The sequence below is a fragment of the Hordeum vulgare genome, chromosome 2H, assembly GCF_904849725.1.
Source record: "Hordeum vulgare subsp. vulgare chromosome 2H, MorexV3_pseudomolecules_assembly, whole genome shotgun sequence".
NCBI lineage: Eukaryota > Viridiplantae > Streptophyta > Magnoliopsida > Poales > Poaceae > Hordeum > Hordeum vulgare.
In genome coordinates this window covers 136,318,706-136,342,234 of record NC_058519.1, presented here as the reverse complement: position 1 = coordinate 136,342,234, position 23,529 = coordinate 136,318,706, and the positions used below count along the sequence as shown (strand labels likewise).

Genomic DNA, 23,529 nt, shown 5'->3' with positions numbered 1-23,529 from the left:
GCGGACACCACTGTTTTGGTTGGTGCTCTTTTTATCTTGGGCGGTCGTGTAAATTGTATTCCCGTTTATCTCGTACCCTTGGAAATGTAATACAGTCGAAGAAGGTGACGCGGCCAACAAGTAGAGTTGATCTCCAATAGTGTTGTCATTCATGAGACGTGCTCGTAACCAACTACTGAAAGTATCCATGTGTTTTTCTTCAATCCAGGAGATAGCCTTCCCTGGGAACTCGGGGCGTACAAAATTCTTGTGGTCCTCGATATACGAAGCCGTGAAGGTGGAACATTTTAGAACTGTGCACTGTGCTTGAGTGAAAGAATGCCCATCCCTACATATCATCTCTTTTTTTCCTAGTGTGCCTTTTCCACTTAGTCTCCCCTCATGTCGCGATTCAGGAACACCAATCGGCTTAAGGTCAGGAAGAAAGTCTACACAGAACCCAATGACCTCCTCTGTTCCATAGCCCTTGGAGATGCTTCCTTCTGGCCTAGCACGGTTATGAACATATTTCTTTAAGACTCCCATGAACCTCTCGAAGGGGAACATATTGTGTCGAAATACAGGACCGAGAATGGAAATCTCGTCGACTAGGTGAACCAGGAGATGCGTCATAATATTGAAGAAGGACGGGGGGGAACACCAACTCAAAACTGACAAGACATTGGACGTTCTCGATCCTTCTGTAGCCTTTCCAGACGTTTTCGGTCGATTACCTTCTAAGATATGGCATTGAGGAATGCACATAGCTTCACAATGGGTAATCGAACATCTTCTGGTAGAAGCCCCCTCAATGCAACCGGAAGCAACTGCGTCATAATCACGTGGCAATCATGAGACTTCACGTTCTGGAATTTTTTTGTGCCATATTTATTATTCCCTTTATATTAGATGAGAAGCCAGAGGGGACCTTCATACTGCTCAGGCATTCAAAAAAGATTTCCTTCTCTGCTTTGGTAAGAGCGTAGCTACTTAAGTATTGACACACTTTATCAGTCTTCTTGGCGTATGGGTCTTTCATACATTGCTGCTCCTCCCATGCTTCTATTGTATCTTTTTTCTTTCCATACACTCCCAGGAAGCCTAGCAGGTTCAGGCAAAGATTCTTCGTCACGTGCATCACGTCGATTGAAGACCGGGCCTCTAGGTGTTTCCAATAGGGTAGCTCCCAAAATAAAGATTTCTTTTTCAACATGGGCACGTGTCTGGTAATGTCGTCTTTCGGAACAAATTGACCGCCAGGACCCTTTCCAAAGATTACTATTTGATCCAAATACTTGACCATAGCCAATAACTCATCACCAGTAGGGAGGTTAGGCTTCTTCCAGTGATGTGCCTCACCGTTGAAATGCTTGCCTTTATTTCCTACGGGATGATTGGTCGGAAGAAATTGACGACACCCCAAGTAGACAACCTTATTAGATTTTTCCAAATATGTACCTTTAGTCTTATCTAAACAGTGTGTGCATGCATTTTATCCCTTGTTTGACTATCCTGAAATGTTACTAAGAGCAGGCCAATCATTGATAGTTACGAACAACAATGCCCATAGGTCAAATTCCTGCTGTTTGTGCTCATCCCACACATCTACACCTGGTTTGGCCCACAACTGCAAAAGTTTATCAACTAATGGCCTTAGGTACACATCAATGTCGTTGCCGGGTTGCTTCGGTCCATGGATGAGCACTGGAATCATAATGAACTTCCGCTTCATGCACAACCAAGGAGGAAGGTTGTAGATACATAGAGTCATGGGCCAGGTGTTGTGTCTGCAGCTCTGCTCCCCAAAAGGATTCATGCCGTCTGTACTTAGACCAAGCCATAAGTTCCTTGGGTCATCTGCAAAGTTCGGACACTCCCTCTCGATTTTCCTCCACTGCGACCCATCTACGAGGTGTCTCAACTTTTTCCCGTCTTTCTTACGCTCGTGTTTGTGCCATCGCATCAACTTGGCATGCTCATTGTTTCTGAACAGACATTTCAACAGTGCTATTATAGGAGCATACCACATAACCTTAGCAAGAACCTTCTTCCTGGGGGGCTCGTCATCGCCCTCAACATCACCAGGTTCATCCTATCTGATCTTGTACGGACATGCAATGCATACCGGGCATTTATCCATATTCTCGTACTTCTCACCGCGGTACAGGATGCAGTCATTAATGCACGCATGTATGTTATGCACATATAATCCAAGAGGACAGATAGCCTTCTTTGCTTCGTACGTAGTCTCGGGCAATTCGTTATCCTTTGGAAGCTTCGGCTTCAATATTTTCAGTAACTTATCAAATCCCTTGTCAGATAAACCAGTTTCTGCCTTCCATTTCAACAGTTCCGGTGTGGTACCGAGCTTTGTGTTGTCATCTTCGCAATTTGGGTACAACAACTTTTTATGATCCTTTAGCATGGCCTCCAATTTCAGCTTCTCCTTTTGTGTATCGCATTCTCTCTTTGCATCAGAAATGACCCGACCAAGACCATCAGCGGGCTCATCTAATGTCGGTTGTTCTTCACCTCCTTCTTCTTCATTGTCTTCCATTGTAGTATCACCGTATTCTTCAGTGAACATAGGATAGTTGTCATCATCTTGTTCTTCTTCATTGTCTTCCATCCTAACCCCTCTTTCTCCGTGCATGGTCCAACAATAATATGTGGGCATGAAACCTCTCTGAAGCAAGTGGAGATGAATGTTTTTCGAGCTAGAGTACTCCTTCATGTTTCCATAGACTACACATGGACAAGGCATAAAATTATCCACTTTGTTTGCCTCGGCCACATTGATAAATTTATGTAGGCCTTTTATAAATCCGGAACCGCGTCATTCGCCGTACATCCATTGCTTCCGTGCATCGATCTAGCATCATACATGAATAGTGAAATGACCACCGTACATTGACACATGCAATATTTTTGTATCAATTACAGATGAAAAGGATAAGGTTGCTAACCTCGGTCGAGGATACCATTTTGTGTGAACTTAGTGTGCCTCGGGCATTAGTCTCGGTTCATAATGTACTTCGAAGTACGTCGGTCACCGTACATCCATTGGCGGTTCATCTCTATTATGAAACTAAGTATATAAAAAACCACTGCAGAGCATATATGACCAAATTAATACAAGTTCATCATCACATTAAAACCAAAGCACAGTAGTGATCAAATGTTATTATTGGAAAAAATAAATACATAAAGTTCTCTCATAAAACAACATACAACTATGTAAAACATTTAAATGCAACAACAAATGCGATCAAAATCGTAACTAAGGTAACAATTGACCCAACAGCATAATGATACCAAGCCTCTTTATCAATGGCATATTTTCTAATATTCCAAATCTTCAAGCGCATTTCATCCATCTTCAAGCGCATTGCATCCATCTTCAACTGCATCGCATCAATCTTCATCTTGCGATCATCGATGACATCGGTGACATGCAACTCCAGTTCCATATTCTTCTCCTCAATTATTTTCAATTTTTCCTTCAAGTATTTTCTTTCTTTTTCAACCAAATTTAACTTCTCGACAAGAATTTCTATGTGGGTCGGAATTTCTGGTTCACATACCTCCTAGATTAAAATATATATGTCACGTTGGTCGTCATAATTGTCATAAACACTAAATGAAAAAATAGTTATAAAAGATAATATATACCACATCTGAATCATAGACAGGACGAGGGCCGGCGGAGGCGGATACTAAAACCATCGTACTATATAATAACAAAAAATAATGAAACTAAGTAATTTATACAAGTATGTATCTAAATCATACAAGTAAGATTTTTTTTCTTTTAAAAAGAAGACAAGAACAAGAGGCTCACCACGGTGGTGCTCGCGACGAGATCGGCGCGAGCGATCGTCAAAGGTGAGGACGGGCACGGGACGACACCCTACACATGTGCAGACTCTAAGAAGTTAATTTGAGCATTTGAAATGATCTAGTGACAGATGAAAGGATGAAGTAGCTACCCTTTTAAAACACTTGTGCAGTTGGTGCACGGGCAAACCTAGACAAATATTGAGGAAAATGGAGTTTGGAGGTCGAGCTTGGAGAGGAGACAGCTTAAGTAGTGTGGCTCGGGCATTTCATCGAACACTTCATGTGCATGAGCTAGAGTGGCAAGAGCCTGGCATGGTCACACTTCAACAGCCAAAAAACAGAGGAGACGGTGGGCAGGGGCGAGGGTTTATATAGGCAACACTTTAGTCCCGGTTTTTGTCTAAAACCGGGACTATCAGCCTACCCTTTAGTCCCGGTTATTGCCACAAACCGGAACTAATACTCTACGGCAAGCCGCATGGCAGTCGCTGGATCTTTAGTCCTGGGTTTTGCCCTAAACCGGGACTAATGCCCCGGCAAACCGAACCGGGACCAATGCCTGGCATTGGTCCTGATTTTCGTTTGAACCGGGACTAATGGTCTTTGGGCCCTCGCAGAAAGACCCTTTTTCTACTAGTGTATTGTGTGTAGAGTTTGCATGAATGATGATCTAATCTATTTTCCGTACTGTTTCATTTCTTCAAATAGCATATGTCGAGAGCACGCCGTTGGGGGAACAAAATTTAAACCGACAAAACATGGTATGAGCATCACGCCTGATCCTTTACCACTAAAGTGTGATATTAATTAAAATACATGTGATTATCATATAAATTAGGATCGGGAGGACAGGATACGGAAGCATCTACAAAACCCAAAATTCTTGCCATCGACGTATAACACGGCATGGGTAGCTATGGTTCCATTGCCGGGTTCTGTTGGAATTTGGGCCCATATTTGGGGTAGCCCAACTAGCAAATCCTCAAATCTCAAAGTGGCCCATGTGTACAAGCAAGTGGTGGGAGTGGTAAGTTTAGTCCCACATGGAAAGTTGGAGGAGATGTACACTGCTACTACAACAAAAGACTTTCCAATGCCGCCAGAACTAGCCGTGTTGACGGGAGATTGTTCTTGATACTCCTCAGCAACGGCACGAGGAATCCTTCTGCTACCGCTACGCCTTAAGGGACTTCCTAGGCTAATATGCAAAGGATTTCCCCCATGGCCTTGGAGCCTTGCGTTGGTGTTCCCTCGAAGCGGAAAGGGTGATGTAGCGCAGCGCTGGTAAGTATTTCCCTCAGTTTGAGAACCAAGGTATCGATCTAGTGAAGGAGTATCAGAAGTGCCTGCACAAACACAAAAAGCTTGCTCCCAACGCTATGAAGGGGTTGTCAATCCCTTATAGATTGTTCGCCAAGTGAGAACTGAAAGCAACAAAGTAACAAAGCAAAGTAAAAGCGAAAGTGGAAACGATAGATGTGAATAGACCCGGGGGCCGTAGTGTTTACTATTGGCTTCTCTCATGAAAGCAAGTAGACGGTGGGTGAACAAATTACTGTCGAGCAATTGATAGAACCGTGCAAAGTCGTGACGTCATATATGGCAATGATTATATCTATAGGCATCACGTCCAAAACAAGTAGACCGATACTTTCTGCATCTACTACTATTACTCCACACGTCGACCGCTATCCGGCATGCATCTAGTGTATTAAGTCCAAAAGAATAGAGTAACGCCTTAAGCAAGAGGACAAGATGTAGATGGACAATCTCATATCTACGACAAAGCCTACCTTGTTACCCTTGATGGCAACTACACGATGTGTGCCTTGCTGCCCCTACTGTCACTTGGAAAGGTCACCACACGGTAAGAACCCAAAACCAAGCACTTCTCCCATTGCAAGAATCATAGATCTAGTTGGCCAAACAAAACCCAAGACTCGGAGAGACTTACAAGGATATCAAATAATGCATAAAAGAAATCAGAAAAGACTCAAATATATATCATAGATAATCTGATCACAAATCCACAATTCATCGGATCTCGACAAACACACCGCCAAAGAGGATTACATCGGATAGATCTCCATGAAGATCATGGAGAACTTTGTATTGAAGATCCAAGAGAGAGAAGAAGCCATCTAGCTACTAACTATGGACCCGTAGGTCTGAAGTGAACTACTCACGAGTCATTGGAGGGGCGATGATGTTGATGTAGAAGCCCTCCAACTCCAAAGTCCCCTCCGGTAGGGCACCGGGAATGGTCTCCAGATGAGATCTCGCGGAAACGGAAGCTTGCGGCGGCGGAAAAGTTTTTTCGTGGATCTCTTGATTTTTTTCTGTATTTTAGGGAATATATAGGCGAAGGACAGGGAGGCCACAAGCCTGCTGGCCGCCCCCCTGGTGGCGAAAAGGGGGCTTGTTGGCCCCCTGTAGCCCTCCTGGCTTGGCCCTCAAGCCCCCTGATCTTCTTCCGTTCGGGAAAAAATAATTTCGGGGATTTTATTTTGTTTGGACTCCGTTCCAAAATCAGATCTAAAAAGAGCCAAAAACAAAGAAAAAACAGGAACTGGCACTTGGCACTGAATTAATAAGTTAGTCCCAAAAAAGATATAAAAGGTACATAAAACATCCAAAGATGACAAGATAACAGCATGAAACCATCAAAAATTATAGATACGTTTGAGACGTATCAAGCATCCCCAAGCTTAGCTCCTGCTCGTCCTCGAGTAGGGAAGTGATAAAGAATGAATTTTTGATGCTTTCATGCTACCTAGCATAGATGTCCTTTGTAACTCCTCATATGTGACGTGAATGTTTAGATCTATTAGATTCAAAACAATAGTTTGCTATTGACGTGGAACCAATAATAATTCAAGCAAACTAGCAGGGTAATCATGAACTTTCAAAATAACAAGGCCAAAAGAAAGTTATCCCTACAAAACCATATAGTCTGGCTATGCTCTATCATCATTGCACAACGAATTTAAATCATGCACAACCCCGGTATTGGCCAAGTAATTGTTTCACACCTTTACTTTCTGTAACATTTTCAACTCTCACGCAATACATAAGCGTGAGCCATGGTTTTAGCACTATAAGTGGTGTGGAGTCTGGTGGAGGTTGCAAGACAAAATAAGGAGAAGATGATCACATTAACTAGGCATATCAATGAGCTGTGGAGATGCTCATCAATAGATATTGATACGTCCATTTTGCATCATGCTTTCAAGTTGATATTTATTGCTTTATGGGCTTTTATATTACTTTGTGGTACCATATTTATGCCTTTTCTCTCTTATTTTGCAAGGTTTATTTGAAGAGGGAGAATTCAGGCAGCTGGAATTCTGGACTGGAAAAGGAGCAAATCTTTGTCCACTGTTTTGCACATCTCCAAATGCCCTGAAAAGTTACGTGGATTTTTTGGGATTATATAAAAAAATACTGGGCGAAAGAATTATCGGAGGGAGGCTGCCAGGGCGACACAAGCGGAGTGGGGGCTTGTGCGCTCCCTAACGACCCACTAGCCCCCCTCTTTTTCTATATGAAGGGTTTTGGTCCAGAAAAAATCAATAGGGAGCTTTTTCGTGGTTTTGCGGCCGCCACGAGGCGGAACTTGAGCAGATCCAATCTAGAGCTCCGGCAGGACGATCCTGCCGGGGAAACTTCCCTCCCGGAGGGGGAAATCATCGCCATCGTCATCACCAACACTCCTCTCGTCGGAGGGGAGGCATCTTCATCAACATCTTCATCACCACCATCTCCTCTCGAATCCCTAGTTCATCTCTTGTAATCAATCTCTGTCTCACGACTCCGATTGGTACTTGTAAGGTTGCTAGTAGTGTTGATTACTCTTTGTAGTTGACGCTAGTTGGATTACTTGGTGGAAGAGTTTATGTTCAGATCCTTGATGCTATTCATTACACCTCTGATCATGATTATCATTATGCTTTGTGAGTAGTTACTTTTGTTCCTGAGGACATGGGATAAGTCATGCTGATAATAGTCATGTGAATTTGATATTCGTTCGGTATTTTGATATGTTGTATGTTGTTTTTCCTCTAGTGGTGTTATGTGAACGTCGACTACATAACACTTCACCATATTTGGGCCTAGAGGAAGGCATTGGGGAGTACTAAGAAGATGATGGGTTGCTGGAGTGACAGAAGCTTAAACCCCCAGCCTATGTGTTGCTTCCTAAGGGGCTGATTTGAATCCACTAGTTTAATGTTATGGTTAGACGTTGTCTTAATTCTTCTTTTGTAGTTGCGGATGCTTGCGAAAGAGGTTAATCATAAGTGGGATTCTTGTCCAAGTAAGGGAAGTACCCAAGTGCCGGTCCACCCACATATCAAACTATCAAAGTAACAAACGCGAATCATATGAACATGATGAAACTAGCATGACAGAAATTCCCATGTGTCCTCGGGAGCGTTTTTCCTCCTATAAGACTTTGTTCAGGCTTGTCCCTTGCTACAAAAGGGATTGGCCCACTTGCTGCACCGTTGCTACTACTTGTTACTTGTTAATTTTTGCTTGCTACGTTTCACCTCGCTACACAATCACTTGTTACCGCTACTTTCAGTGCTTGCAGTTATTACCTTGCTGAAATCTGTTTATCAGAGCCTTCTGCTCCTCGTTGGGTTCGACACTCTTACTTATAGAAAGGACTACAATTGATCCCCTATACTTGTGGGTCATCAAGACTCTTTTCTGGCGCCGTTGCCGGGGATCGAAGCGCCTTTCGTAAGTGGAAATTGGTAAGGAAACATTTATATACTGTGCTGAAATTTATTGTCACTTGTCACTATGGAAACTGTTCCTTTGAGGAGTTTGTTCGGGGTATCTTCACTACGAACAGAAGCACGAGGAGTTGTTCCTCAACCTAAGGTACCTACTGAAAATATCTTTTATGAAATTCCTTCGGGTATGCTTGAGAAACTGTTGGCTAATCCTTTCAAAGGAGATGGATCTGCACATCCAAACTTGCATCTAATCTATGTAGATGAAGTTTGTGTTTTATTTAAGCTTGCGGGTTTGCCCGAGGATGAGGTAAAGAAGAAAGTCTTTCCTTTATCTTTGAAGGATAAGGCATTGACATGGTATAGGCTATGTGATGATACTAGATCACGGGGCTACAATCGGTTGAAATTGGAATTTCATCAAAAGTTCTATCCTATGCATTTAGTACATCATGATCGGAACTTTATTTATAACTTTTGGCCTCGTGACAGGAAAAGCATAGCTCAAGCTTGGGGGAGGCTTAAATCAATGCTATATTCATGCCCTAATCATGAGCTCTCGAGAGAAATCATCACTCAAAACATTTATGCTCGGCTTTCTCATGAAGATCGCTCCATGCTTGACACTTCTTGTACCGGTTCTTTTATGAAGAAGGATATTGATCACAAGTGGAATTTATTGGAAAGAATCAAATGCAACTCTGAGGATTGGGAGCTGGAGGAAGGTAAGCAGTCAGGTATGAATTTCAAGTTTGATTGCGTTAAATCAGTTGTTGAGACAAACACTTTTAGAGATTTTAGCGCCAAGTCTGGACTTGACTCTAAGATAGTAGGTTCTCATTGTGAATCTATTGCTGCTCATTTTGATCTTCCCAAAGAGAAGTGGTTTAAATATCATCCTCCTGTAGAAAGCAACATAGCCAAAACCAATCTAGTTGAGGAGAAATTCATTTCTTTTAGTGATCATGTTGTTCCTTGTGCTTACACTGAGAAACCACCATACCCTGCTAGGATAAAGGATTATTCTAAAGCTCCAACTGTGATACGTAGGGGTTACATTAGACCACTTGCACCCCCTGAGGAGATTAGAGTTGAACCTAGTGTTTCCATTATCAAAGATCTCTTAGCCGAAGACATAGATGGGCATGTTATCAAATTTTGTGAGGACTCCGCTAGAATTGCTAAACCTCACGTAGAGGACAAATACGGACCTGTAGTTGGCTTTCCCGTTGTTTCTGTCAAGATAGGAGATCACTGTTACCATGGTTTATGTGATATGGGAGCTAGTGTTAGTGCAATACCCCGTTCTCTATATGATGAAATCAAAGATGAGATTGCACCTGCTGAGTTAGAACCCATTGATGTCACTATTACGCTAGCTAATAGAGACACTATCTGCCCCCTGGGAATTGTGAGAGACGTAGAAGTCTTGTGTGGTAAGACGAAGTATCCTACTGATTTCCTTGTCCTTGGTACTGCACAAAATAACTTTTGTCCCAGCATATTTGGTAGACCCTTCCTCAACACTGTCAATGCTCACATTGATTGCATTAAGCAGACTCTCACAGTTAGTTTCGAGGGTGTGCCTCATGAATTTAACTTCTCTAAGTTTGGAAGACAACCCCATGAAAGAGAGTCGTCTGGAAGGGATGAAATTATTGCTCTTGCCTCTATTTCCGTACCTCCTACGGATCCTTTCGAGCAATATCTTCTTGAGCATGAAAATGATATGCATATGGAGGAGAGAGATGAGATAGATAAAATTTTCTTAGAACAATATCCTGTTCTCAAGAATAATCTGCTTGTTGAACTGCTTGGGGATCCTCCCCCACCAAAGGGTGATCATGTGTTCGAGCTTAAACAGTTGCCTGATACTCTTAAGTATGCCTATCTTGATGAGAAGGAGATATATCCTGTCATTATTGGTGCTCTCCTCTCAGAGCGCGAAGAGAAGAAGTTACTAAAAACTCTGAGGAAGCACCGAGCTGCTATTAGATATACTCTTGATGATCTTAAGGGTATTAGTCCCACTCTATGTCAGCACAAGATTAAAACTGATCCTGACTTCAAACTAGTTGCTAATCGTCAAAGGAGATTGAATCCTAAGGTGAAAGAGGTCGTTAGAAAAGAAATATTAAAGCTTCTGGAAGCAGGAATCATTTATCCTGTTGCTCATAGTGATTGGGTAAGTCCAGTACATTGCGTACCTAAGAAGGGAGGTATCACCGTCGTTCCTAATGATAAGGATGAACTAATCCCACAAAGGTTATTACCGGCTATAGGATGGTGATAGACTTCCGGAAACTGAACAAGGCAACCAGGAAAGATCATTATCCTTTGTCGTTTATCGAACAAATTCTAGAAAGGCTATCAAAGCACACACACTTCTGCTTTCTAGACGGTTATTCAGGTTTCTCGCAAATACCTGTTGCACAATCTGATCAAGAGAAACCACTTTCACCTTCCCCTTCGGTACCTTTGCTTATAGATGTATGCCTTTTGGCTTATGCAATGCACCTGCCACCTTCCAAAGATGTATGATGGCTATATTCTCTGACTTCTGTGAAAATATTGTCGATGACTTCTTCGTTTACGGGTCTCCCTTTGATGATTGCCTCAACAACCTTGATCGAGTCTTACAAAGATGCGAAGATATCAACCTTGTCTTGAATTGGGACAAGTGCCACTTTATGGTTAATGAAGGCATCGTCTTAGGACACAAAATCTTTGAAAGAGGCATTGAAGTTGATAAGGCTAAGGTTGATGCAATTGAGAAAATGCCTTGCCCCACAGATATCAGAGGTATACGAAGTTTCCTAGGTCATGTTGGTTCCTATAGAAGGTTCATTAAAGACTTCTCTAAGATTTCTAGGCCTCTTACCAACCTCTTGCAGAAGGATGTTCCTTTTTGTTTTTGATGTGGATTGTGAGGAAGCCTTTGAAATACTTAAGAAGACTTTGATAACCGCACCTATTGTTCAACCACCTGACTGGAACTTGCCCTTTGAAATCATGTGCGACGCTAGTGATTATAGTGTTGGTGTTGTTCTAGGACAAAGAGTTGACAAGAAGTTGAATGTTATTCACTATGCTAGTAAAACTCTAGACAGTGCCCAAAGAAACTATGCCACTACAGAGAAGGAATTTTTAGCAGTCGTGTTTGCATGTGAAAAGTTCAGATCTTATATAGTTGACTCCAAAGTCTCTATTCACTCTGATCATGCTGCTATTAAGTACCTCATGGAGAAGAAGGACGCTAAGCCTAGACTGATCAGACGGGTTCTCCTGCTACAGGAATTTGATTTGCACGTCGTTGACCAAAAGGGTGCTGATAACCCTGTAGCAGATAACTTGTCTAGGCTAGAGAATGTCCTTGATGACCCACTACCTATTGATGACAGCTTTCCTAATGAGCAACTAAATGTCATCCGCACTTCACATAGTGCACCGTGGTATGCCGATTACGCAAACTATATCGTAGCCAAATACATACCACCCAGTTTCACCTATTAGCAAAACAAAAAAATCTTCTTTCATTTGAGACACTTTTTTTGGGATGATCCTCACCTTTATAAGGAAGGAGTAGATGGTGTTATTAGACGTTGTGTGCCTGAACATGAACAGGGACAGATCTTGCATCAGTGTCATTCCGAAGCCTACGGAGGACACCATGCTGGAGATAGAACTACCCATAAGGTATTGCAATCAGGTTTCTATTGGCCCACTCTCTTCAAGGATGCCCATAAGATTGTCTTGTCTTGGGACAAATGCCAAAGAATAGGGAATATCAGTAAGCGTCAAGAAATGCATATGAACTATTCACTTGTCATTGAACCATTTGATGTCTGGGGCTTTGATTATATGGGACCCTTCCCAAGTTCCAATGGGTACACTCACATCTTAGTTGGTGTGGATTATGTCACTAAGTGGGTAGAAGCTATCCCCACTAAAAATGCTGATCACTACACCTCCATTAAGATGCTTAAAGAAGTCATATTCCCAAGATTTGGAGTCCCTAGATATCTGATGACTGATGGCGGTTCACACTTCATTCATGGTGTTTTCCGCAAGATGCTCGCTAAGTATGATGTCAACCATAGAGTTGCATATCCTTATCATCCTCAGTCTAGTGGTCAAGTGTAGTTGAGTAATAGGGAGATCAAATTGATCCTACAAAAGACCGTCAATAGATCTCGAAAGAATTGGTCTAGAAAACTTGACGATGCACTATGGGCTTATAGGACTGTTTATAAGAATCCCATGGGCATGTCACCGTATAAAATGGTTTACAGTAAGCCCTTCGTTTACCTCTTGAGCTGGAACACAAAGCTTATTAGGCAATCAAAGAGCTCAACTTTGATTTCAAACTTGCCGGTGAGAAGCGGTTGTTTGATATCAGCTCGATAGATGAATGGAGGGCCCAGGCATATGAGAATGCCAAGTTGTTCAAGGAAAAGGTTAAGAGATGGCACGACAAATGAATACAGAAACGGGAGTTCAATGTAGGTGATTATGTCTTGCTATACAATTCTCGTTTGAGATTCTTTGCAGGCAAGCTTCTCTCTAAATGGGAAGGTCCCTATGTTATCGAGGAACTATATCGTTCTAGTGCCATCAAAATCAATAACACGGAAGGAAATTTTCCTAGAGTGGTCAATGGGCAAAGAATCAAGCATTACATCTCTGGTACTCCCATAAATGTTGAGACCAATATCATCAATGTCATAACTCCAGAGGAGTACATAAGGGATGTTTATCAGCCTGTTTCGGACCCTGAAAACGAAGAGCTATCTGTTTCGGTAAGAAATTGGACTCCGATGCTTTTCCAATAGGAAATTTCCTCCGTTTTGGAATTTTTGGAAAATTAGAAAAAAAAGCAGTCTGGAGAGCACACGAGGCGGCCACAAGCCCTGCCACTGCCCCTACCCCCTGGTGGCGGAGGGCAAGCTTGTGGGCACCTCGTGTGCCTCCCGGACTCCGTTTTCTTGCAGTGCACTCCTTTTGGTCCAGAAAAAATCAATATATACTCGCTCGAAGGTTTTGATCTCCGTATCGCGCAGTTTTCCTATGTTTTTGTTTCGAGCTTATTGTGTGCCGCAGATTTAGAGCAAAGATGTCTCAGGAATCTGTTGGGGAGAATGATCTTCTCAAGATTCATAAGAAGAGATCTATGTGGCCGATGATCGTGCTAACTCTAGGATTAATGGGGACTTGGAACCATGTGGCTGGACCACTGATGAGGAAGAGGACTATGAGCCCAAAGGGAAGGAACAAACGAGTTCCGATGAAGAGGAGGCTCCTCTACCTCAACCTCGACGCACTCATGCGGAGTTCAAGAAGTCAAGCCTCCCTGACCATAGGAAGAAGCCTAAGACCTTGTTTATCCCTTCTCGTTTCTTGCGGGAGAGTAAACAGGAACTTTCCCATAGAGTGTTCAAACTTGAGGAGGAAAATGACGATATAAGTGAGCAGAACTTTTTGCTCAAGTGGAAATTAGACAAGCTCAAGACTGCTTCAACAACTCCACCACCATCACCACCGAAGGAAGAAAACTAAGCATTGGTATCGGCAATCCCCTTGGCTTCTACCAAGCTTGGGGGAGTTGCCCTGGTATCGTATCACCTTTATATCTTTTGCTTTTACCATTGTTTTAGTTCTTTCCTTTTCAGTTTTTATTTCTTCTCTTAGAGGAATAAGTCTTTAGTGTTTAGTTTGAGTCTTTTGCTTTTGTCTCTCCCTCGATGTATTCGAGCTTACGAGCTATATAATAAAGAGTATCTTAGTCAAGGGCTTTGCTTTGTGAAGTGATCAATAGTATGAAAAGAACGATAGCATGAAAGATCATGAGACGATCTTATGGAAAGTGATAACTTCACTTATGACACGTACGACGATTGAAACTTGTTGAGAATAAATCAACACAGACCTCAGTCATTGTTGCAATTAATAAGAAGTAATAAGGAAAGAGAGGTTCACATACAAATATATCATCTTAGACACTTTTTACAATTGTGAGCACTCACCAAACTATTACATGCTTAGGAGTAGATGTTGGACAAAGAAGACAACATAATGAATTGTGTTTGCTTGGTTCCAAAAAATGTTATATGATTAGAGATCCCTTAGCATGTGACCATTGCTTCCACCTCATATTAGCCAAAACTCCCGCACCAAGTAGAGATACTACTTGTGCATCCATAAACCTCCAACCCAGTTTTGCCATGAGAGTCCACTATACCTACCTATGGATTGAATAAGATCCTTCAAGTAAGTTGTCATCTGTGCAAGCAATAAAAATTGCTCTCTAATATGTATGATCTATTAGTGTGTGGAAAATAAGCTTTGTACGAACATGTGATGAGGAAGACATCAAAGCGACAGACTGCATAATAAAGTTCTTCATCAGAGGAGGCAATATAAAGTGGCATTCCTCTGCACTAAGAGGACACACATTCAAACCTCAAAACCGCATGACAACCTCTGCTTCCCTCTGCGAAGGGCCTATCTTGTACCTTTACATTTTGCCCTTGTAAGAGTCATGGTGATCTTCACCAATTCCCTATTTTTGCCTTTTTCTTGGCTACCGTCACATGCTTGGGAAAGATCTATATTCATATATCAACTTGGAGTTGAGTACTTATGCTTTATTATTGTTGACTTTACCATTGAGGTAAATCGTTCGGAGGCAAAACTACAAGCCCCTGTCTTCCTTTGTGTCCAGCTGAAACTTTGACACCATGAGTACCACGTGAGTTTTAACAATTGTGGAAAACAAAAGAGATGATTGAGTATGTGGGTTTGCCTTACAAGCTCTTATTTGACTCTTTCTGATGTTGTGATAAATTGCAATTGCTTCAATGACTATGGATTATTGTTGGTTACTTCTCGGTAAGGTTTTTGCTTCATGCTTTGCTTTGTGAAGGAATTATTACTCTCCCATAAGAATCTTTATGATGTATTGATGTTCTTTGTGTGATCATGATGCCGTCATGTATGTATTATGTTTTATCGACACCTTTGTCCCTAAACATGTGGACATGTTTATGGAACTTGGTTTTCGCTTGAGGACAAGTGAGGTCTAAGCTTGGGGGAGTTGATACGTCCATTTTGCATCATGCTTTCATGTTGATATTTATTGCTTTATGGGTTGTTATATTACTTTGTGGTACCATATTTATGCCTTTTCTCTCTTATTTTGCAAGGTTTATTTGAAGAGGGAGAATTCAGGCAGCTGGAATTCTGGACTGGAAAAGGAGCAAATCTTAGTCCACTATTCTGCACATCTCCAAATGCCCTTTAAAGTTACGTGGATTTTTTTGGGATTATATTAAAAAAAATTGGGCGACAGAAGTACCGGAGGGGGGCTGCCAGGGCGCCACAAGCCCTACCACCGCCACCCCCTGGTGGCGGAGTGGGGGCTTGTGGGCTCCCTGACGGCACACTAGCCCCCCTCTTTTGCTATATGAAGGGTTTTGGTCCAGAAAAAATCAATAGTGAGCTTTTTCGTGGTTTCGCCGCCGCCACGAGGCGGAACTTGAGCAGATCCAATCTAGAGCTCCGACAGGACGATCCTGCCGGGGAAACTTCCCTCCCGGAGGGGGAAATCGTCGCCATCGTCATCACCAAGACACCTCTCGTTAAAGAGGAGGCATCTTCATCAACATCTTCATCAGCACCATCTCCTCTCCAATCCCTAGTTCATCTCTTGTAATCAATCTCCGTCTCACGACTCCGATTGGTACTTGTAAGGTTGCTAGTAGTGTTGATTACTTTTTGTAGTTGATGCTAGTTTGATTACTTGGTGGAAGAGTTTATGTTCATATCCTTGATGCTATTCATTACACCTCTGATCATGATTATGATTATGCTTTGTGAGTAGTTACTTTTGTTCCTGAGGACATGGGATTAGTCATGCTGATAATAGTCATGTGAATTTGATATTCGTTCGGTATTTTGATATGTTGTATGTTATTTTTCCTCTAGTGGTGTTATGTCAACGTCGAGTACATAACACTTCACCATATTTGTGCCTAGAGGAAGGCATTGGGGAGTAGTAAGTAGATGATGGGTTGCTGGAGTGAGAGAAGCTTAAACCCCAGTCTATGCATTGCTTCGTAAGGGGCTGATTTGGATCCACTAGTTTAATGCTATAGTTAGACGTTGTCTTAATTCTTCTTTTGTAGTTGCGGATGCTTGCGAGAGAGGTTAATCATAAGTGGTATAATTGTCCAAGTAAGGGCAGTACCCAAGCGCCGGTCCACCCACATATCTAACTATCAAAGTAACGAACGCGAATCATATGAACATGATGAAACTAGCATGACAGAAATTCCCGTGTGTCCTCGGGAGCGTTTTTCCTCCTATAAGACTTTGTTCAGGCTTGTCCCTTTCTACAAAAGGGATTGGGAAACTTGCTGCACCGTTGCTACTACTTGTTACTTGTTACTTTTTGCTTGCTACGTTTCACCTCGCTACACAATCACTTGTTACCGCTACTTTCAGTTCTTGCAGTTATTACCTTGCTGAAATCCGTTTATAAGAGCCTTCTGCTCCTTTTTGGGTTCGACACTCTTACTTATCGAAAGGACTACGATTGATCCCCTATACTTTTGGGTCATCAGATATCAATGTGAATGAGTAGGTATTGCCATAAAAAAAGATGCACTAGAGCTAAGAGTATGTGAAAGCTCTTAAAGAAAACTAGTGGGTGTGCATCCAACTTGCTTGCTCACGAAGACCTAAGGCAATTTTGAGGAAGCCTATCATTGGAATATACAAGCCAAGTTATATAATAAAAATTTCCCACTAGCTATATGGTGGTGACAAAACGAGAGACTCTCAATCATGAAGATCATGGTGCTTAATATGCACACAAGTGTGGAAAGGTGGTAGCATTGTCCCTTCTCTCTTTTTCTCTCATTTTTTGTGGGATCTTTGGCCTCTTTTTTTATTTTTTTATTTTTATTTTGGTGGGCATCTTTGGCCTCTTTTATTTCTCACATGTGACAATGCTCCATCAATGATGATCATCACACTTTCAACTCAGAACTTCGAGCAATGATGACTCTATATGGAATGCCTTTGGTAGTGTACCGCGACAATGATCTAGCATGGCATAGACATCAATGGAAACATCATGCTAGCTATATTATGATCATGCAATGGCAATGTAGAAGTGGTGGCACATGTCATGGTGGTAGTTGCATGGCAATATATCTCGGAATGACTTTGAAAAAGCCATAGTAGGTAAGTATGGTGGCTATTTTGAGGGAGGCTAATGGTGGGTTTTGTGCACCGGCGAAAGTTGCACGGCACTTAGAAGATAGTGATGGTGGAAGGTGAAAGTGCATCTAAACCATGGACTCAACATTAGTCATGAAGAACTCATATACTTGTTGCAAAAGTTTTATTAGTAATCGAAACAAAGCATTCAACGTATACTCCTAGGGGAAGGGTTGGTAGGTATAAACCATCGCGCGATCCCGACCGCCACGCAAAGGATGACAATCAAAAGACTAATCATGCTCAGATTTCAGCACATAGCGGTTCACCATATGTGCATGCTACGGGAATCACTAACTTCAACACAAGTATTTCTAGATCCACAACACCTTACTAGCATAACTTCAATATTACCAAAACCACAACTCAAAACTAATTGAGATGAATCAAACTTCTCTAACTATTGAATGCACATGAAGGTGGAAGTTTTCGTATCCCTTTGGATAACTACCCCTTTTGAGACTACTTTCAAAGCATAGATCAACTACCAAGCCACGCACCGCTGTGCTCTAAAAGATATAAGTGAAGCACATGGAGCAAAAGTATCTAGCTCAAAGGATATAAGTGAAGCACATGTGAGCTGAATTGTCTACCAAAAGATATAAGTGAAGCTCGACAAAATCACGGTGAGTGCATGTCTCTATCTCTTGGTGTGCAGCAAGGATGATTCTGACACAACAAAAATGAAAGACTCCTACGATACAAGATGCTCCAAGCAAAAACACATAACATGTGGTGAATAAAAATATAGCCCCAAGTAACGTTACCGATGGATTGAAGGCGAAAGAGGGGATGCCTTCCCGGGGCATCCCCAAGCTTAGGCTCTTACGGCATCCTTGAATCTCTTGGGGTGCCTTGGTCATCCCCAAGCTTGAGCTCTTGCCACTCTTTATCTCTTTTTCCATAAGAACTTCCCCCAAAACTTGAAAACTTCACAACACGAAACTTAAACAAAAACTCGTGATAACATTAGTATAAGAAAGCAAACCACCACTTCCTTAGGTACTGTAGCAAAATTAAATTCTACTTATGCTGATGTTGGGTTACTGTATTTTCAATCTTCCATGGCAAATACCCCCCGATACTATCCATAGTTTCATCAAAATAAGCAACCAACACAGCAAAAACGGAATCTGTTAACAGAAGACCAGTCTGTAGCAATCTGTATACTTCGTATACTTATGGTACTTCAAAAATTCTGAAAAATTACGGAAGTCCGAAGAATTTGCGTGGCAATCAGCAGCAAAAAGAATCAACTCAAAATCTCTTACAGAAAAAAAAGAAAATTCTTTTCGTGAGCAGAAAGTTTCTGTCTTTTCCAGCATGACCAAACGATCATCCCCAAGACTAATCATAACGGTTTTGCTTGGCACAAACGCAAAAAGAAACACAAAAAACACAATCATAACGGAATTATGAAAGTGTGGAAAACACAAAACAGAAAGAAAAAGGATAGATTCGTTGGGTTGCCTCCCAACAAGCGTTATTTTTTAACGCCCTTAGCTAGGCATTCGATGATGCTCTCACAAAAGACAACAATTGAAGCACAACGAGAGCATCCTAAAGCATGTGAAAATCACATTTAAGACTAACATACTTCCTATGCATAGGCATTTTATAGGAGAACAAATTGTCAAGACAATCAATAGCTGCCAAATGCAAGGAAGAAGAAAGAGACAATAGCAATCTCAACATAACGAGAGGTAATTTGGTAACATGAGAGTTTCTACCAAAATATTTTCCTCTCTCATAGAAATTACATATGGGATCATATTCAAATTCAATAATGTAACTATCACAAAGGATATTCTTTTCATGATCCACATGCATGCAAAGTTGACGCTCTTCAAAAATAGTAGGATTATCATCAACTAAAGTCATGACTTCTCCAAAACCACTTTCAATATCATTGCAAATATCATATTCCTCATGAGGTTTAAACAAATTTTCAAGATCATAAGAAAGATCATCACCCCAATCATGATTATTGCAACAAGTAGTGGTCATAGCAAAACTAGCATCCCCAAGCTTAGGGTTTTGCATATTTTTAGCATGATTATCACTAATAGAATTTATAGTGAAACTGTTGCAATAATGCTTTTCATCCAAGGAGCCCTCGTGAATCACTTCATAAATTTCTTCCTCGCAATTTTCAGATTCACGCATCTCAAGCAAAACTCCATAAAAATAGTCAAGTGCCCTCAACTTACTAGCAATTGGATCAACATAATTGGATCTCTTAAATAGATTAGCAAGTGGTTGAGGATCCATATCACTAGATTTTCAGCAAGCGAAGATGCAAGCATAATGAAGGCACATGGCACACAACCGAACAGAAAGCAAGCGAGAGAAAAGGGCGAACGAAAAGGCAAACGAAAAAGGCAAAGGAGAAAGGCAAATGAAAACGGCAAATGTGAAGTGGGGGAGAGGAAAACGAGAGGCAACTGGCAAAAAAGTAAATGCAAGAGATGAGTTTGTGAGACCTACTTGGATAGATCTCTCCTTCCCCGGCAACGGCGCCAGAAATACTTCTGCTCGTGCAACAAAAGACCTTCCAATGGCGCCAGAAATAGGTGTGTTGACGGGAGATTGTTCTTGATACTCCTCAGCAACGGCACCAGGAATCCTTCTGCTACGACTATGCCTTAAGGGACTTCCTAGGAAAATATGCAAAGGATTTCCCCCGTGGCCTTGGAGCCTTGCGTTGGTGTTCCCTCGAAGCGGAAATGGTGATGTAGCGCAGCGGTGGTACGTATTTCCCTCAGTTTGAGAACCAAGGTATCAATCCAGTGAAGGAGTATCACAAGTGCCTCCACAAACACAAAAAGCTTGCTCCCAACGCTATGAAGGGGTTGTCAATCCCTTATAGATTGTTCGCCAAGTGAGAACTGAAAGCAACAAAGTAACAAAGCAAAGTAAAAGCGAAAGTGGAAACGAAAGATGTGAATAGACCCGGGGGCCGTAGTGTTTACTAGTGGCTTCTCTCATGAAAGCAAGTAGACGGTGGGTGAACAAATTACTGTCGAGCAATTGATAGAACCGCGCAAAGTCGTGATGTCATCTATGGCAATGATTATATCTATAGGCATCACATCCAAAACAAGTAGACCGATACTTTCTATATCTACTACTATTACTCTACACGTTGACCGCTATCCAGCATGCATCTAGTGTATTAAGTCCAAAAGAACAGAGTAACGCCTTAAGCAAGATGACATGATGTAGATGGACAATCTCATATCTACGACAAAGCCCACCTTGTTACCCTTGATGGCAACTACACGATGTGTGCCTCGTTGCCCCTATTGTCACTCGGAAAGGTCACCACATGGTAAGAACCCAAAACCAAGCACTTCTCCCATTGCAAGAATCATCGATCTAGTTGGCCAAACAAAACCCAAGACTCGGAGAGACTTACGAGGATATCAAATCATGCATAAAAGAAATCAGCGAAGACTCAAATATATATCATAGATAATCTGATCACAAATCGACAATTCATCGGATCTCGACAAACACACCGCCAGAGAGGATTACATCGGATAGATCTCCATGAAGATCATGGAGAACTTTGTATTGAAGATCCAAGAGAGAGAAGAAGCCATCTAGCTACTAACTACGGACCCATAGGTCTGAAGTGAACTACTCACGAGTCATTGGAGGGGCGATGATGTTGATGTAGAAGCCCTCCAACTCCAGAGTCCCCTCCGGCAGGGCACCGGGAAGGGTCTCCAGATGAGATCTCACGGAAACGGAAGCTTGCGGCGGCGGAAAAGTATTTTCGTGGATCCCTTGATTTTTTTTCTGTATTTTAGGGAATATATAGGCGAAGGAGTTAGGTCAGGGGGGCGCCAGGGAGGCCACAAGTCTGCTGGCCGCCCCCCCCCCCCCCCCGGTGGCGGATAGGGGGCTTGTGGTCCCCATGTAGCCCTCCTCGCTTGGCCCTCAAGCCCCCTGATCTTCTTCCGTTCAGGAAAAAATCATTTCGGGGATTTTATTCCGTTTGGACTCTGTTCCAAAATCAGATCTGAGAAGAGCCAAAAACACAGAAAAAACAGGAACTGGCACTTGGCACTGAATTAATTAGTTAGTTCCAAAAAAGATATAAAAGGTACATAAAACATCCAAAGGTGACAAGATAACAACATGAAACCATCAAAAATTATAGATACGTTTGAGACGTATCATACACCACCTTATAAGGTGGAGTATTGTAGCACTTGTAAGTGAGTGAGAAGAGGAGAGCCTCTCGCGACTCCTCCTCCTCCTCCTCCGTTAATGTTTTCTGAACCGCACTATAAAAGGCACGCGCCGTGGGCGCTGTATACACACCGAAACCAATCTAGGGTTTTGCCACTCCTCGTTCCTTGCACCGCCACCATAGTCTATTCCATCCCGAGCGCCGGCGTCCACCGGCGAACAGGAGAGCAGGTCTTCGGAACCAGCCGCCTTTGTGATCTGTACGGGAGAGGGAAAATTAGTTTTTTGGGAAGCACTCTACGCGACTACTCGCTGCTTCCACAACGGGTCGTCTACCTAGCAAGTCGGGCGGTGTTGCGTACCACCGCCTCAAGCGTCGTCTACTTCGTCCCGTCATTGTCAACAACATAGCTGCACCGAACAAGTCTGCTTCATCTGCAAATGGTCGATATGTGCGTCGTGTTCCCGTTGGCCTGATGAACATGTTAGATGTGTACATGTTTTGCTATACTGTGTTGCTGCTATTCATGTTGTCTACTGCATCTAGTATGTTAGAGTTTCACATGTTAGTAGCTAGTATCGTCATGCTTTATATTCTGGAATTAATCATGGAAATTTTGCCTATTTATTCAACAATCCAAAAACCTAATTATTGTTATAGGCAATTTCCTGAGTTAAGCATGGGACATCTATCTGATGCTTTGAGGCCGGACAAGTTTACCGGTTTGGACTTTAAGAGATGGCAGTACAAGACCACGTTGTGGTTGTGATCTCTGAATGTGTTCGAGGCTAGTCAGCGTTTACCTGAAAAAACTATATCTGACGAGGATCAGAACAAGTTGAAGGAAACCAATACTGCCTTTGTGGGACTTGTTTTGAGTGCTCTTAGCAACAAGTTGGTCGATGTGTACATGCACAATACAGATGGCAAAGAGCTCTGGGAGGCACTGATCGCTAAGTTCGGTGTAGCAGATGCTTGGAGTGAACTGTACATCATGGAGAGCTTCCATGACTTCAAGATGGCTAACAGCCGTTCTGTAGTCGAACAGGCTCATGAGATATAGTGCATTGCTAAGGAACTTGAGCACTCTAAGTGTGACTTACCTAAAAAGTTTGTGGCTGGCTGCATTATTGCTAAGCTACCTTCCTCGTGGAGGAATTTCGCCACAACTCTCAAACACAAGAGACAGGAGATATCGGTTGAAAACCTGATAGCATCTCTTGATGTTGAGGAGAAGGCTCGGGCTAAGGACACTGCTGAGAGAGGTGGTGAAGGTCAGTCTAGCGCCAACATGGTGCACAAAAACCATCACCACGGCCAGAGCAAGGCTAAGAGAAAACCTGCCTTCAACATGTCCACCAAGACTACTTCTTTCAAGAAGAAGAAGATGATGATGAACAAAGCTGAGCTAAAGTGCTACACTTGTGGAGAGCCCGGCCACTTCTCTGTGGACTACCCAGATCGTGCAGACAAGAAAGGGAAGGC

General features: G+C 42.3%; 1 pseudogene; it reads left to right on the top strand.

Moving 5' to 3' along the window:
• LOC123425881 overlaps nucleotides 1-23,529 on the top strand; it is an 82,485-nt pseudogene that overhangs the window by 3,500 nt on the left and 55,456 nt on the right.